The sequence below is a fragment of the Macrotis lagotis genome, chromosome X (genome assembly GCF_037893015.1).
Source record: "Macrotis lagotis isolate mMagLag1 chromosome X, bilby.v1.9.chrom.fasta, whole genome shotgun sequence".
Lineage (NCBI taxonomy): Eukaryota > Metazoa > Chordata > Mammalia > Peramelemorphia > Peramelidae > Macrotis > Macrotis lagotis.
This window is the reverse complement of record NC_133666.1, coordinates 553,299,585-553,317,155: the sequence shown is the minus strand read 5'-3', so window position 1 is coordinate 553,317,155 and position 17,571 is coordinate 553,299,585. Positions and strand designations below refer to the sequence as shown.

Genomic DNA, 17,571 nt, shown 5'->3' with positions numbered 1-17,571 from the left:
TCCTTTTTCCAGCTGGTCAATTTTCCTTTTTAAGGCATTCTTCTCCTCATTTGCCTCTTGTTTTGCTTTTTCCATTAGGGCTGAACTGGATTTTAATGTATTATTTTCTTCAGTAGTTTTTTTGTATATCTTTCACCAAGCCATTGTTTGGTTTTCATGATTTTCCTGTATCTCTCATTTTTCCTCCCAATTTTTCCTCCATCTCCCTTAATTGTTTTTCAAAGTCTTTTCTGAGCTCATCCATAGTCTGAGTCCATTTTCTATTTCTGTTGGAGGTTTTGGATATGGAAGCTTTGATTTTGTAATCATCTGAATATGTGTTTTGATCTTCCATGGGACTAAAGTAATTCTCTATGGTCATATTCTTCTTTTTCTGTTGTTTACTCATTTCCTCAGCCTAAGACAGCACTTCCAAGGCTTTGGGGTTTTTTTGGGGGGGGGGGAATACCCCACTGGGATCTTTATTCCTCCAAGGTCTTATGCTCTCTTGTCTATGCTTTGATATGTAGATGGGCCCATACTTCCCTCTGTCCTGGAACTATAAGGAGGATCCTCCTATCTTAGTATGGAAGCCCAAACTGCAGCCTGGATCTGAGTGTAGGCAAACAGCAGAGTCCTACCCCAAGGGAGAGCAAAAAAATCTCTGCAGTCTTCCCTGACCCCTTACCATCTCTGGGGTCTGCTTTCTCCAGATTCTCACTGCAGATTCTATGGTGGGTGCTCCTCAGTCCACACTCACTCTGGTGTACCAGAGTTCTCCCCGACTCCTTTAAGTGTTGCAGGTAATCACTGGACTAGGCTGTAATGTGCTGCAACTGCGGCTTTTTTCCAACCTCTGGTCCTGGTGAAACACACCTTTCCTGTGGAACTTCTAAGTTATCTTGGACTGGGAAAATGTATCACTCAGTCTTTCTGTGGGTTCTGCCCCTCTATATTTTAGCTAGAGTCATAATTTTTTTTGGCTTTTGGAGTTTGGGGGGAGGGAGTTCCCAGGAAATGCTGTCTTTACACCTCCATCTTGCCTCCGCCCCTGAATCCTAGTTTTGACATTTTATTATCTATGTGAACTTAAGCAAGACACATAACCTTTCTGAGATTCAGGTTCCTTCTCTATATATAACATGGGTGTGATAATAATACTTATACTATAAATCTCATTGTCTTAGGAAAATGCCTTGGAAACTGTAGTAATTAAAGCTAGGTGATATGAACCATATGATCCAATGATACGGGCCATTCCTTAAACACAATTCTCCATCTCTCTTCTCCTCATATTTGCACTGACTATTTCTCATACCTATCCTCCTCACTTCTGTTTCATATTTTCTCTGGTTCCTTTAAGATTCAACTCAAATTTCATCATCTATAGGATGTTCCTCCAGCAGATTTCTACCCATCTATTCTCTAGGCTCTTATATATATGCCTAGTTATTTTCATGTAGTTACCTCTTTGGGAAGGAACACTCTTCTCCCATTCTTTGAGGGTAGAGACTGTGGGTTTTGACCTTTCTTTGTATCACAAGTCTATGGAACAGTAGTATGCAGAAAATGCCATAGGAAAGATAACTAGATATAATTAAAAGAGCATTAAATTTGGAGAGAACCTCAGTTTGAATCCTGACTCTGTAATTTAATAGTTGTGTAACCTTGGTTATGATACCTAAGTTTTTTTTTTACTCTATATAATGAAAAAGTTGGTTATAGATCAGTGGTTGTCAGAGATCATTCCCCATATGAATGTGCTTAAGTTCTCACTAGGACTTCTGGGAACTTTGTGGAATATCTATTTGCCATTCTATACTGTAATCTTTGAATTCTTCTTATAGCTTACTGGCATTTCTCACAGCAAAAGAAAAAAGAGTACCACTGGCTTCAGTGATCTTGAAGGTCTCCTCCAGCTATAAATCTATGATCCTAGCAGAGTTCTGGCAATAGATCTTTCTAAGGATGGAAAAGCTCACCTTTCCATTTTTTTTCTCTGTTATTCTCACCAAGGCCATGTTCTCTTGAAGATGTTTATTGTGTTAACATACAACTGAGAAATGATTACTCATGAGTAGAGTTATTCTCTCCTTGCATAGACTTAAATGACAAAGACATGGACTGTGTACATCCATACCAACCAGATCTGTTTTGCTGCCTAGGAAAGCAGGGGCCCATGAATCCTCTTATAAGTTTGTTTCCTAAAGGAGTGCTTGTATATTCTCCCATGTAACTTAATTCCTTTGGCTCTCCATTCTACAAAAAATGAAAAGAACATATAGTCCAAACAATTAAAAGAAAACAAACCATGTATCATCCAAACCTACTCTCACAGATTTCACACACATCTGTAAGCTATGATTTGTTTATACCAGCTCTTATGATATTTTCAAAAATCAGATATTGTTTTTCAATATGTGTACAATATAATTTCCTTTTATCAACCCCCCCCATGGTCCCTCTTCTTAGAGTGTGATTACATGTCTAAATATGAATACTCAATCTATGAATATCAGTTAAGTTTTGTAGCAAAAATTCTCACACTTATTCAAATAAAATAATATAAATAAAGCATTATTAAAGTGTTAGCTATTTTTAATGAATAAATTTGCTTCTCAGTATGCCAACACTTAGGCTCCAAGCATGTGAAATCATGAAGTATATTTAGTAGCAGCTTAACCCAGCTTTTTTTTTGTAAAGAAAGGAAATGGAAGTCTAGGAAAGCTAAATGATTGTATTCTAAATAGTGCAAGAGCTGAGATTAGAACCTGTCTCTTAATTCCTTGCTCAACACTCTGTCTACTATACTATACTGCCTAATATAGTCATATTAATCCAAGAATGCTGCTTCAGGACAGAACAGTGGGAAAATTAATTACTTAGATTTGAAGAGAATTTTCTATGGGGAAGTTGAATTCTATGTCCACCACCCAATGATTCCAATAAATTTCAAAGAGTGTAGAGCACTACGCCCGGAATTAAGGAGACCTATATTCAAATCCAACCTCAGTACTTACTAGCTGTGTGACCCTGGGAAAGTCACTTAACCTCTATCTGCCTCAGTTATCTCAACTGTAACATGTGGCACTTCTTTTCCAGAGTGATTATAAAACTCAATGAGGTATTTTAAAAGTACTTGGCCCATTATTGTTTGGTCCTTTTCAGTTGTGTATGACTCTTTTTGTCCCTATTTGGGATTTTCTTGGCAAAGATACTGGTTTGCCATTCCTTCTCCTGTTCACTTTACAGATGAGGAAACTGAGGCAAACAGGGTTAAGTGACTTGCCCAGAGTCATAAAGCTAGTGTCTGAGGTTACATGTGAACTCAGGAAAATGAACCTGATTCCATACCGGACACTCTATACTCTGTAACCACTACATACCAATTTACTCTGTGTGGCATGTAGTAGATGCTTTTAAAAATATTTATTCTCTTTCTTTCCCCTCTTTACAAAAACTGGAATCATGGTCTCAGAATAACTATTACTAATTTATAACTTTTCAAAAAACTGATTGCTGTTTTCTCATTTGTGATTTAAATTTTTTTTAATTTTAAAACTTTATTTTAATTTCAGTTTTCATTCTGCTTGTGATTTTTATTTGTTTGTTTGTTTTTACAAGGCAATGGGGTTAAGTGGCTTGCCCAACATCACACAGCTAGGTAATTATTAAGTATCTGAGGACAGATTTGAACTTAGGTCTTCCTGACTCCAGGGCCAGTACTCTATTCCCCCTAATAAAGCAAAATGCAATCTAAGATGCTAGAGACAACATGATGCAACAGAACAGTCTTGGAAAAGTATATGTGCTCTGTGATATCCCTCACAACTGCTGCAGTGTTTATTAACTCAATTGCTTTTGTTTTTCTTCATAATTTCTTGGTCAATTAACATATATTTATTAAGTACCTACTCTGTGCCAGATACTGTGATTGATGCTGGGGTTGCAAATACAAACAATTTCTACTTACAAGAAGGTTTGCAATCTTGTATTTCTCTTCTTTTCTATCCAGAATATAAAGAAGATTTCCTCTGCCTAATGTTCTTCTTTTGGGTTGGGAGAAAGAATGGGACATGGTGAAATTTGGTTAGCAACAAAAGTTCAACCTAAAGGCTTGACTAGAACATTTAAAGAGCTAACAACTCTTTTGAAAAATTGTGGGTTTTTTTAATCAATAAAAATCAACCTTCTCTCCCTCACACTCCAATGTTCTTCCATACCTGAACTGGAAAAGAGTGAAAATAAAATCTCTCTTTTATGGTCACTCAGAACAAATTTTCACATTGTTCAAATCAAAGGAAAAATCTCATTCTATAATTGTAGTCTTTCATCTTTCTATAAAGACTTGGTTAGCATGTTTCATCACTAGTTTTCTGAAATCCTACCTGATCATTATGGTAACCAGAAATCCCAAGTTTGATTTTATGCTGTTATTTTTATATACATTGTTCTTTTGGTACTGCTCACTTCACCCTGGATCAGTTCATACAAGTCTTCCAAAATTTCTCATAAACTATCATCTTCATCAATGTATTCCATCACATTTAATATATCATAAATTTTATAACATTCCCCACTTGAGAGGTACCCTTTCAGTTAATAATCCTTTATCACCTCAAAAAGAGCTATAAACTAATAGTTTTTTTTCATAGGGCTGATCCTTCTCTTAATCTACTCTCCACATAATTCACCCTTAATCCTTCTCTCTTTTCTTTCCTATTTCCTTGATGAGTGAAAAAGCATTTCTGTACCCAGTTCTGTTTGTGTGTGCTTATTTTTTTCCTTATTTAACCTGTTCAGATGGGAATGAGATTCAATTTCTCATGGTTCTCCCTACCACTTCCTCATTGCCTGTATAGGCTTTTACTTACACACTTCAAATATGTAAAATAATTCCCCCTTAGCTTTTTTTCCTTTCCTCCTAATATATTTCTTTCCATTGTATCTTTTAAGATCATCAAGAAATAACAAAACTATTATCAAAACTTCTGTCTTCCTCCATGACCCCTAATGATAATAACATTTGAGAGAACATATGGTTTATCTTCCCATATTAGAGTGTGAGTTGTTCAACTTTGTCAAATATCTTATGATTATTCATTCATTACCTTCTGTGTTGCATTTCAGAGTTTCTACATAGCTCTGATCTTCCCACTAGGAAAGTTTGAATGTCCTATTTCATTAAAAGCCTGTTTTTTATGTTTAAAATAGATTGTCATTTTTGAATTTTACAATTTTCCCCAAAATCTTGCTTCACTCCCCCATCCCCCACAGAAGGCAGTCTGTTAGTCTTTACATTGTTTCCATGCTAGACATTGATCTACACTGAATGTGTTGAGAGAGAAGTCATATCCTTAAGGAAAAAAAAATAAAATATAAGAGATAGCAGGATTACATAGTAAGATAATTTTTTTAAAAAATTAAAGGTAATAGTCTTTGGTCTTTGTTCAAATTCCCCACTTCTTTCTCTGAATACAGATGGTATTCTCCATTTGCTGATACCCCAAAATTGCCCCGATTATTGCACTTATGAACTGAGCAAGTCTATTAAGGTTGATCATCACCCCCTATGTTGCTGTTAGGGTGTATAATGTTATTCTGGTTCTGTTCATCTTGCTCAGCATCAGTTCATGCAAATCCCTCCAGGCTTCTCTGAATTTCCATCCCTCCTGGTTTCTAATAGAACAAAAGTGTTCCATAATGTACATACCACAATTTGTTCAGCTATTCTCCAATTGATGGATATTCACTCATTTTCCCATTCTTTGTTACCACGAATAGAGCTGCTATGAGTATTTTTGCACAAGTGATATAAATTTTTACCCTTTTTCATGATCTCTTCAGAGTATAGACCCAGTAGTGGTATTGCTGAATCAAAGGGTATGCACTTTTTTATTGCCCTTTGGGCATAATTCCATAAAGGTTGGATGAGTTCACAGTTCCATGAAGAATACATTAGTGTCCCAGATTTCCCACATCCCTTCCAACAATGATTATTGTCCTTTCTGGTCATATTGGTCAGTCTGAGAAGTGTGAGATGATACTCAGAGATGCTTTAATTTTCATTTCTCTAATAATTAATGATTTAGAGCAATTTTTCATATGAATATGGATAGCTTTGATTTCCTCATCTGTAAATTGTCTCTGCATATACTTTGACCATTTGTCAATTGGGGGATGGCTTTTTTTTAAATAAATTTGACTCAGTTCTCTCTATATTTTAGAAATGAGTCCTTTGTCAGAAATGCTAGTTGTAAAAATTGTTTTCCAATTTACTATATTTCTTTTGATTTTGGTTTCAGTGGTTTTGTCTGTGTAAAAGCTTTTTAATTTAATGTAATCAAAATTATCTAGTTTGTTTTTAATGATGTTCTCCATCTCTTCCTTGGTCATAAACTGCTTCCCTTTCCATAGATCTGATAGGTAAACTATTTCTTTATCTCCTAGTTTGCTTATTTTCTTTTTGTCTAAATTCTGTATTCATTTTGATCTTATCTTGGTATAAGGTGTGAGACATTGGTCTAATCAGAATTTCTGACATTCTAACTTTCAATTTTCCCAATAGGTTTTATCAAAGAGAGAGTTTTTATCCCCAAAATTGGACTCTTTGGGTCTATCAAACAGCAGATTATCATAATCATTTCCTGCTATTGCACCTAGTCTATTCCACGGATCCACCACTCTATTTCTTACCCAATACCAGACATAAAATCCTGTTCTCAATTTTTCTGGATAAATTAGTTTTGTTGCAAGTTTTTATCATTCACCTTCTGGAATACCATTCGAGGCTCTCCAGAACTTCCTAATGGTGGCTGCTAATTCTTGTGTGATGCTGACTAACTGTGACTTCTTGGTTCTTTCTTTCCTTCCTCCCTTCCTCCCTCCCTCCCTCCCTCCCTTCCTTCCTTCCTTCCTTCCTTCCTTCCTTCCTTCCTTCCTTCCTTCCTTCCTTCCTTCCTTCCTTCCTCCCTTTCTTTCTTTCTTTCTTTCTTTCTTTCTTTCTTTCTTTCTTTCTTTCTTTCTTTCTTTCTTGTTTGCAGTACTTTTTCCTTCAACTTGAAAGTTCTGGATTTTGGTTATAATATTTCCAGGAATTTTGAGGATTTCTTTCAGGAGGGGGCTAGTAGATTCTTTCTATTTTCATTATGCCCACTGGTTCTAAGAGGTCTATTCAGTTATTTTCTTTTTTAATGATTTCTTGAAATATGATGTCTTAGGTAGGGTCTTTCTCCTCACCCCCCCCCCCCAAAAAAAGGTCTGTTCGTTCAGAATAACAAAATTGTAAGCTTCCCTGTGGTCTGAGAATTTTGCCTTAGTAATTCCTCTACAGGTTTTAAACTGGGCTAGAGACCCTGCTTTAGTAACTGAGACCCTGCTCTATTTGGAGTTTGAGCCACATGGCTATTGCTGAATTTGCTCCTATCTCAGTTTCAGAATACACCTTACCCTGGAATATCACCCTTGGGCATGGGCTGCCTCCTCAGTCTGCCTTGGATCTATGACCTGCATCTGAGTGGTGAACAAAGAAAGATGCCAACTGGACCTTATTACATAACATTACATGAGTTCTTGGAGCCACACTTCTCTCCTCTCCCCTCAAACCCTCATTATGGTTCTGGGATCTCCTCTTGCTAGGGTGTTAATCCTTACAGGCACTATGTGCTTTGTGTTTGTATCCTTGTTTTCTGTTTTCTCCTAGCCTGCTATTGTTCTGTTTATTTGGCTCTCTTTGGTTTCATCCAAGCATTTGTTCCAACCAGAGCATTTGTTCTGCCAGATTCAGAGATTTCCAGACAAAATCCTGCCCAGGGACCCTTGTTTGAAGCAAAACCCCTCTATGGTCCCCTTGATGCTCTTTCCAAGGACAAGGAGGGACCTCTTGGGAGCTAACTGGATTCATCTCAAGCTTTGGCTCAGGTTTCTTTGAGCATCTCTTCTATCTCTGTAGCAAAGCAGGTCCAAAGGAAAAGGCTGGGAGGCACTCGGATCTAATCAACAACGGAAACATGGATGGAGCAGAAGGCCAGTGAGAGCCAAATGTAGGTTAAGAATCTTATCTGGGTGTTGAGGAAGGAAGTATAGACATGTGCCCATCAATTCCATTCTCATTGGGCTAGACTTGTTCCTCCAGGCACTATATGACCATATTCTCCCTAGCATGAAATTCCAATTCCACTAGGGTCTGACTTTTTCCATTTCCTGACAGTGGGTGAGTATAGAGGTCAGACAATTAAGTTTTAAAGTTAATCCTCAGGGTGGCTAGGTGGCGTGGTGGATAAAGCACTGGCCCTGGAGTCAGGAGTACCTGGGTTCAAATCTGGTCTCAGACACTTAATAATTACCTAGTTGTGTGGCCTTGGGCAAGCCACTTAACCCTGTTTGCCTTGGAAAAAACCTAGAAAAAATAAAGTTAATCCTCAAGTAAACAGGGCAAATCTACACTCCTTTGGTTTTTCTGGATTTTTATACTCAAAAGGCTATCCATTGATTAGCTCTTGTGAGCCAACCCTTCCAAGTTTCAGAAACTGGGCATTTGATTTGTCCTTTCTTAGGAAAAATTTTGTAAAGTCAGAAACAACTGAATCTACATAAAGGCCTTAACTCCACAGTTCATCTAAATCTTTAGAAAGACAGAGGATCATTGTTCCACTTGTAATCATGTAAGTAGTGGTTTCTTTCTGAACTGGAGTGATAAAGGGCTGTAATCTTTTCAATTCAGATGTGCCACAGAAATGTTGGGATTACTTGGTACACTATGATATTTAGTAACTTCCCCCTGCATTGAGCTATGAAAGTAAATATCTGAAATGTACAAATTATAATTACAACTAGGGGGAAAAAGGTGAAGTTGTAGCCCAAGAATGGAGTTCAGTGGTTTGGGGTCCCAGCTAGGAACGTCTAGCTGTGGCCTTTCAATATGATATCAAGGAGCTGCAAAGGGCAGATTGAACAGAGGTAGGTGGGGTAGTAGAGAAGGAACCATGTGGTAGTTTCCTTGTTCTTTATTCAGAGTTTTAAGTACGTATAAGACACCAGGAACAAGAAAAGCTTAGGGGGATCTGAAAACATGATCAAGGACCCTGAGCTAAATTTTGTATCAGTCCAGTAGAGTGATAGATATATAATAGCAAATACTTTAAAAATTATTTTATTTTTAATTTATGGAATAAAGCAGGCATTTCTACTACATAGAATAATAAAAAAGATGATTGCTTATGAAACCGTGAATCTACTGTGTATAACTTGCTGTTCTTTTAAGTATACAACAAAGTTATGTAACTTTTAAATTTTTTTCCTTTTCTCTCTCCCCCTCCTCCCCAGAGATGGCCACTATTAGACGCAAATAGGGATATATATGTAAAATTATTCTATACATATTTCTATTTATCATTTCTTTCTTGGGATGCAGGAAGTGTCTTTATTCATATGTCCTCTATAATTAATTTGCATATTTACAATACTCAAAATAACTTATTTGTTCAGTCATTTTAAAAACAATATTGCTGTTATAGCATATACTTTCAAATAACTAGCATTTCTATAGAAATTTAAGTTATGCAAAGGGCTTTATATATATATATTATCTTATTTGATTTTTACAACAACCCCATGGAGGAGGCTCTATTATTGTCTCTATTTATTTGTAAAAACTGAGACTGAGTCACAGTGTTAATTATCCGAGGTAGGATTTATACTCAAGTCTTTCTGAGTCCAACTACAGCACTCTATTTCCTATATCGCTTTTTATTATTTTTTCAGTCCTTTCCAGATCTTTATGGTCTCTTTTTTGGGGGGGTTTTCTTGGCAAAGACACTAGAATGGTTTTCTATTTTCTTCTTTAGTAGTTGAGAAAACTGAGGCATGCAGGGTTAAATGACTTGCCCAGGGTCACACAGCTAATAAATGTCAAGTTGGATTTAAACTTGGTTATTCCTAACTTCAGGTCTGGTGCTCTATCCACTAAGTCACTTAGCTGCCCCAAATCAAATCATTCTTGGAAAGAAATGAAAAATGATATCCCATTTTTATATGTTACTCAAAGTCTAAATAAATAATTGCTGTGTCATTTTATTAGGATTAGTTATCAGAAACATAAGTAGAATATAACTAGAATGGCTATGGACATTAGAGATTATTTTGCTGGGGATGGGGTGGGAGGGGGTTTATTAACTTTTTTCTTTTTTTTGCTTCATGGAATCCTTTGTCAGTCTGAGGAAGCCTATTCCATTCTCAGGAGAATATTTTTTAAGAATTTATTTATTTATTTTTTCATCCATATGCACATGTTTATTTTTAAGTTACAAAATTTCCTTCCATCCTCCCTTCCAACCCACCCCCTCCCCTCAGCAGCTAATAGTTAAGTTAGCATTGTACATATATTTTTTTGATAAACATATTTACAGATTAGTCATTTTCGGTATGAGGAATTAGGATTAAGGAAAGAGATACATAAGAGATGATTTTTATAAAGTGTTCATCAGATTCTGAAAATTGTTTTTTTTTGGTTTTGTTTTTCTTCCTCTGGATGGGGATAACATTGTCCATAGCCTACAGTTGTCCCAGCTCTCTGAACTGCTGAGAGAAGCTGCTTCCATCAAGGTTGATCATCTCACAGTGTTGTAAATGTTTGTTCTCTTGGCTTGGCTCCCTCTGCTCAGCACCAGTTCCTTAAAGTCATTCCTTGCTTCTCTAGAGTCCAACTTTTTATAGTTTCTTATAGGACAATAATATTCCATAGTATTCATGTACCATAACTTATTTATTCATTTCCCCAATTGATGGGCATCAGGAGAATATTTTTATAATAAAAACAAATCAGATTACAAAAAACTCATATACTGAAATACAATCATCAAAAATATATTTTTTAAAAAGTTTGTGGACCCTAGGTTAAACACTCCAATCTAGTCCTCCTCATATTATAGATGAGAAAATGAAGATTAGAGAGATTTAAATGACCTGTCTGAGGTCACACAGGTAGTTTGTATCAAAGCCCTGATTCAAAAATTGGTCTCCACTATACAATGCTGTCTCTTCACCATCATATCTTCCAGATGATTACATTGAGGTTCCTAGAAGAAAAGAAATTTGCTCAAAGTTACATAGATGATTAATGGCAGAACTGTCACTAAGACCCAGTTTCCTGACTCCTGGGTATATTTTACATCACAACACAACAGCACCAAACTGAAAAAGGTTAAAAAAAAAGTAAGAGGGTACAGTTCAATCTAATAAAATTCATGGGGTCACTACCATATACCAGGTACTATACTAGATAATGAGGATGCAAAGACAAATATGAAGCAAAGAATTTTATATAAATGATTCACGGAGGTGGCTAGGTGGCACAGTGGATAAAGCACCAGCCCTGGAGTCAGGAGTACCTGGGTTCAAATCAGGCCTCAGACACTTAATTCCCTAGCTGTGTGGCCTTGGGCAAGTCACTTAACCCAATTTGCCTTGCAAAAACCTAAAAAAAATATAAATGATTCACAAAACTAAAATCCTATATAAATACTACTTTTTGTTATCATTATACCATTATTGATATTTGCATTCTACAAAGGGCTGCTGGAGACTGAAATGAAACCTAACTCACAGGTTATTAGTTCCCTGTGCAGATAAAAGCACTTTGTATAAACTTATATAATAAAACATTATTCTTATTATTCCAATTCTTCAAGGATCTTTGATTTCATTGTTATGTTACTCCCTTCACAAATGCAGATTGTGACACTATTGTTGTTTAGGAGTGTCCATCTCTTCAAAAACACTTTTGGGATTTTCTTGGCAGAGATTCTGGATTGGTTTACCATTTCCTTCTCCAGTTCACCTTATAGAAGAGAAAACTGAGACAAATAGAGTTACTTGCTTAGGGTAACACTACACAACACAACTACTAAGTGTCTAGGGTCAGATTTGACTCAGGAAGATGAGTCAACTTGACCCTCTTCTCTATCCACTGTGCCATGTAACACATCTACCACTTATTAAGAGCTGGACATATGGTAAGCATTAAGAGGTGGTCATGAGTTACTCCAGAAAAATTATTCTCCCTTATACTCCAAAATTTTTCTCCATTATTGATCATCCTGGTGATGAATTTAGCTAGGCTTATACTATTATAGGTCCAACAGACATATTACAAGTCTAAAGTCTTTTTTGTTTCAAAAAATTACAAAAATAGTTCAAAGAAATGAATCTATAATGACAGAAAAAGTGCTGGGCAAGGATAGAAGGAAGATAAGCTTGTAAGTTAAGCCAATACCGTTCACGGAGCAAAAAAAAAAATAGGCACAAGGGGAAAGAGGGCACAAGAGGCTCAAGAGACAACTGAATGATAAGCCTCCATTACCCTAAACAGGACAGAGTTGGTAGAGAGTGCTTCAGAAAAGATAAAATCAACACTGGTTTGGATGAATGCTTTAGTTTCTCATCTTAGAAGAAGGTATTGGTTTCTGGCTAGATAACAGACATTTATTCCACAATATCTCAGAACCTCAGAGGCCATTCCAAACTCTCCCACAACACCTGATAACAACCTTTGCATGAAAACTACTGTTGTTCAGTCATGTCTGACTCTTTGTGACTCCATTTGGGGTTTTCTTGGCAAAAGTCATTTCTTGGAGTAGTTTGCCTTCAGTTCATTTTATAGATGAGGAAACTGAGGCAAAGAAGGTTAAGTGACTTACCTAAGGTCATATAGCAAATAAGTGACTGAGGCCAAATTTGAACACTGCTGATTCCTAGTCCAGTGCTCTATCCAGTCTGCCATCTAGTTGATCCATGAAGACCCTATGAAGACGGGCATATTTCTGAGTCAATCCATTCTAATATTGAATAGTTCTTTTTTTTTTAGGGATTTTTTCTTTCTTTCTGATTTCTTTTTTATTTCTCTTAGGAACTATGAAGAACTTCCTTCCCAGGGCATTTGAGGCTTGAAAATGCTTTCACTGAAAGAGATTTAGGAGGAGGGCAGGAGTGGGGAGGAGATCTATATAGTAGAAGCTCTTCCTCTGCCTGTGTGTTAAAACTATCCTTTTCTTCTTCCTTCTACCATTGTGAAAGTAAATCCATTTTGTCAAGTTTGTTAATAACTCATTGAAAATTTGATACAGGGTGAAAAAATTTAATAAAAAATAAATTTTAATGATTCACAAGAAGAGAAAAGAAAAGGTATAAATTTTCTTTAAAGAATTGAGGGGATTATGGGTGTGGAAGTCTATGTTGATATTTTGGTTAGTTCTGCTGAATTGTTTCCTTCCCCATGCTCCACCCCTCCCCCCTTCCTAGACCATTCTTTATTACAAGGAATTGTTCTCTGATCAGGGGCTGGGGAAAGATATATTTAGGAAGAAGGGTTATATAAAAACAAAGGATATAAAAAACATTTAAGATGCTAGAAAAGAAAGTTTAACCACTGCTCAGAATAACTGGTTCAGGATTCATTCCAAGGTAGTAGACAATTTTTTTTTAGTTTTTTTAGTTTTAGTTTTGGGTTTTTTTGGGTTTTTTTGCAAGGCAGTGGGGTTAAGTGGCTTGCCCAAGGCCACACAGCTAGGTAATTATTAAGTGTCTGAGACTCAGGTCCTCCTGACTCCAGGGCTTGTGCTCTATCCACTACACCACCTAGCCACCCCTGACAATTAATTTTAATCCTTACATTCCAAGGCTAAGAAATCCTTATGGCAACACAAGGTAAGACCTAAAGTGGACATTGTAAAAAGTCATAAGAGAGAGGAAGAAGAATGTAAAAGGAGGACAGAAAATACAGAAAGAGAAAAGAAAGGGAAAGCATTTTTCTTTTGGAGGATCCCCATGGGGAATATAGAACTCACTGACAATAGGTGATCTGTTGAAGGAACCTCATGCCATAGTTTTCCTTGTTCTGCCTTAGAGCAAGATCCAAATATCAGTGAAATGCTCTTTCATCTACAGTTGTGCTCACTGTCTCTGCATATTCTTTATTTTTTTTTTTAGTTTTTTGCAAGACAATGGAGTTAAGTGACTTGCCCAAGACCACAGATCTAAGTAATTGTTAAGTGTCAGAGGTCGGATTTGAACTCAGGTACTCCTGATTCCAGGGCTATGCTCTCTATCCACTGCACCACCTAGCAGCTCCATCTGCATATCCTTAAAGAGAGTCCTGATTGTTATTCTATAGACCCTTCTCTGATTCACTCAGTTACTTGTAATTTTGATGGAGAGAGACAGACAGACCAACAGAGAAAAATAGAAAGATATACAATCAGACAGATGGATCACCAGGCCCTAAGCTGAGAACTGGGGATATAAGTACAAGAAAGCAAGATGGCCTTTTGCCTTCATGGAGCTTACCTTCCTTCTAAAGGTAGAAAACAATACATGGAGAAAAAAAGGAAAAGGAACTAGAGATTGCATTGTGACATAGAGAAGGTGGTGGGCAAGATGGTGGCAAGACAATGGTTGTTCTGGGTAAGATAAGGTAAAAAAAAAACCACCTATCAAAACTCAGAATCCCGAGGTCAGAGTTCTGAGTACCAATGGAAGTGGAAAAAGAAGAACAGACATAGAGTCAACCTATCAATAAATCTTTTTAATCCCTTATTATTGCCAGGCCCTGTGCTAGGTCCTAGTGATATAAAGATTAAAAAAAAAGTTCTTGTCCTCAAGGAGATTAGATTCAGCCAGAGAACAGAACATGTACATGCATAAATTATAAATAGCTAAAGTTGTGCCAAAGAAATGGGAAAAAGAGTAAGTAACTTTGCTCCCTCTTCTAGGAAGAGGGTACTATTTCTGTAAGGGTTTTGTGAGAAGGGGGTTTTGAGACAATAGGTTTGTAGATAACCCAAATTAAAATAGAGCTGTAATGTCCAAACTTGGGTAGAGGGGATACTGAACTGTTCCCAAATCAAGACCTGCACATTAAGAGACATCTGGTGCAGCAACAGGCTAATAAACGACTTTTCTTGTCAGCAAGTAGGTATTTTATTTTACATTTAATGATTCACCTCTCCACCCTCCACCCCCAGCCCCCAACTATCCCCAGGAACTTCTAGAAGAGAGATAAAAGCAGCTGCAAATGTGATCTAGGAATAAACAACAAGCTTGGGCTCACGCAGCAACCCAAGTTCCAGCTGCTCTCCACTTAGCTCTTATCAGCATTCTTTGTAATCAAGCACATTCTGAAGTCAAAGGCATCCTTCCAACAGCTCTCATCCTTATGCATGTCCCTTGAAATATTGCAGAAGTTCTGTTTTGTATCAAAATAGTAGTCACGGTCACCAAAGCTATTAATTTCCTTCTCATCCCATTTTCTTTCTCCAGGCCCCTCGTTGGCCTCTAGCTTCCCGGTACTGGTTCCCAAGATGACAAATTCTGATAACCATGACATTGGGCCAGGACAGAGTCTGACACAGCAAAGCTGAGCCAAGGTTAGCCATTGATTTATGTGGTGCATTCTCTCCTAGGCGCAAACAGGCTTTTGTGAGCCCCTTACCTTTCATCCTTGCCTCCTCCAAACTAGTTGAATTTCCATCTTATTGTTGCAGCTGCAGTTTCCTTGAAATCAGACTGGAGTTTTCCAGCCGGGGTAACTCCATCTTCTTGAGTTGATTCAAAGATTAAACACTCAGAGTACTTTGGAGATTGCATTCTCAGCAAGTAGTGAGCACCACATAGCCCAAAGATCCGTCACTGAGCCAACAACAATACAAGATGTAGAGATTATACTGAAAAAAATTTAAAAAGTAGAGATTTTTAGAAGGGTTCAGCTTTTTAACATGAGAACTGTCTGTTGCCTCCTAGTCTGCAGTGGCTACAATTTTTAAAGAGGAGGGGATGTTAGAGGCAGCATGGTATAGTTGATAGAGAATTGACCTCAGACCAGAAAGACCTGGGTTCAAATTCTCCTTCTAACATACTGGCTATATGACCAAGCAACTCTATAAGGGGGAGTGGTTTTAAAATATTAGTCCTCATTTTCTTACACAGGAGTTCCCTATCTTTTGACAAATGGTTATTATATACTCATGTCAATGAAATAATGGGTTCATGTCCTATCCCCTTTTCTTAATATCTGGGTTCCTTTATTGACCTGAATTCAACTTCTTGTTCTGTCACTTATTAACTGTGTGATCTTAGGTAAGTCATTTAACTTCCTTGGATCTCATTCATACAATTATACCATTGGATTTCTAGACCTAAAGCTATGCTTCCATGACTGATCACTATATATAGCACTATATATGTATGTATATATATATATATATATATATACACACACACACATATATATATATACACATATTGTAGTGGATAGGAGATGAGCCTGTTGTTACTAAACTACCATATAGGAGAAAACTAGCTTCTATACAAACTTCTAGTGTCTCAGTGAAGATAAAGGTCCTTTCTAGGCTTAAGATACCCTAAGTTAGAATTCTTTCTCACATACTCTGTTTTCATAGTTCTTTTTCAGAATGAAAGACAACCACCATTAACCCCAACTTAGATTATTTTTGCCTGAGGAAGAATGACAAGTTTGTTTCATTCCAGACAGAGATCTTTTAAAACTGATGGGCTAAATTGTACTTTTTTTTTTAACACCCAAGAACTAGAAGCAAAATAGATGTCCATTTGTTAATAAATTACTAAACAAATGAATATAAAATTTTAGTATGCTGTAAGAAATGTTGAATGATTATAGAGAAGCAGGGGAAGATGTATATAATGGACTAAATTACATTAAAAGAAGTACAGCATGTCTTTGAGATCTTTTGATCTCATCTGATTCAGTCCAATTAAGTCTTTGCTTTCTGTAGCTATATTTCCAATTAGTAGCAGTGTGAGAGGGACCCAGCTCCAATAATCAATTAATAAGTCAGTATTTATTAAGTATTTTCTATGTTCCAGGCAATATGCTATAAGTTTAATGAAATATACTCTGTTCTCAAGGAACTTACTTTGGTGAGAAAGGGGACAGGGAGGATAAAATATGGTTAAAAGATATACATGTACAGGTTATGGGGTAGCTGGCCTTAGAGGCAGGAAACTCTGACTTCATAACCTGTCTCAGGTAAATACCTGATACAATTCACTTAACCTTTCTCAGCTTTAGTTTTCTCACAAGTGAAATGAGGATAATAGGACCTATCTTACAAGGATGTTATGAGAATGAAATGTGTGTGTTATGTATATGTAGTGAGTACCCTCTGACCTTCTTTCTCAGAATCAGGTCTGCTATATTACCCCATCTGGGTTCCAGAGTACCTTGAATGTTTTGGGTGGGCTTTCTTGTTTCTGCCATCGCTTGTGCCCCCATCAAATGTTCTCTCTATTACTGGAGAGCCAGTGACAATTTAACCACTAAACATGAGTTGGATTTTACAAAGCAATGTTTATTTCAAAGAAATAGCAGGGATAAATATTCAAACATTTTCCCCAGTACCAGTATAATCACCACCTTTGTCTCTGGAGGTTTAGAGTTAAAACTTAGCTCTGTTCCTATATAGTATTTAGTTCCACCAAATTCATGTTCATATTCAGTATGACTGCTAGACAAGTCCTCATTAAGTTTTTTTCCAGCATAGGTCCAAAAGGTGAAGATTG

General features: G+C 36.8%; 1 long non-coding RNA gene across 2 annotated transcripts in view; it reads left to right on the top strand.

The window, feature by feature from the left end:
* LOC141497747 (uncharacterized) overlaps positions 1-12,946 on the top strand; it is a 29,687-nt gene extending 16,741 nt beyond the window's left edge. For both annotated transcript variants that reach the window (XR_012471440.1, XR_012471439.1), the window contains one exon: positions 12,884-12,946. This is a non-coding gene — a long non-coding RNA (uncharacterized LOC141497747). The remainder of the gene's footprint in view (positions 1-12,883) is intronic.
* Positions 12,947-17,571: the final 4,625 nt, after the last annotated feature.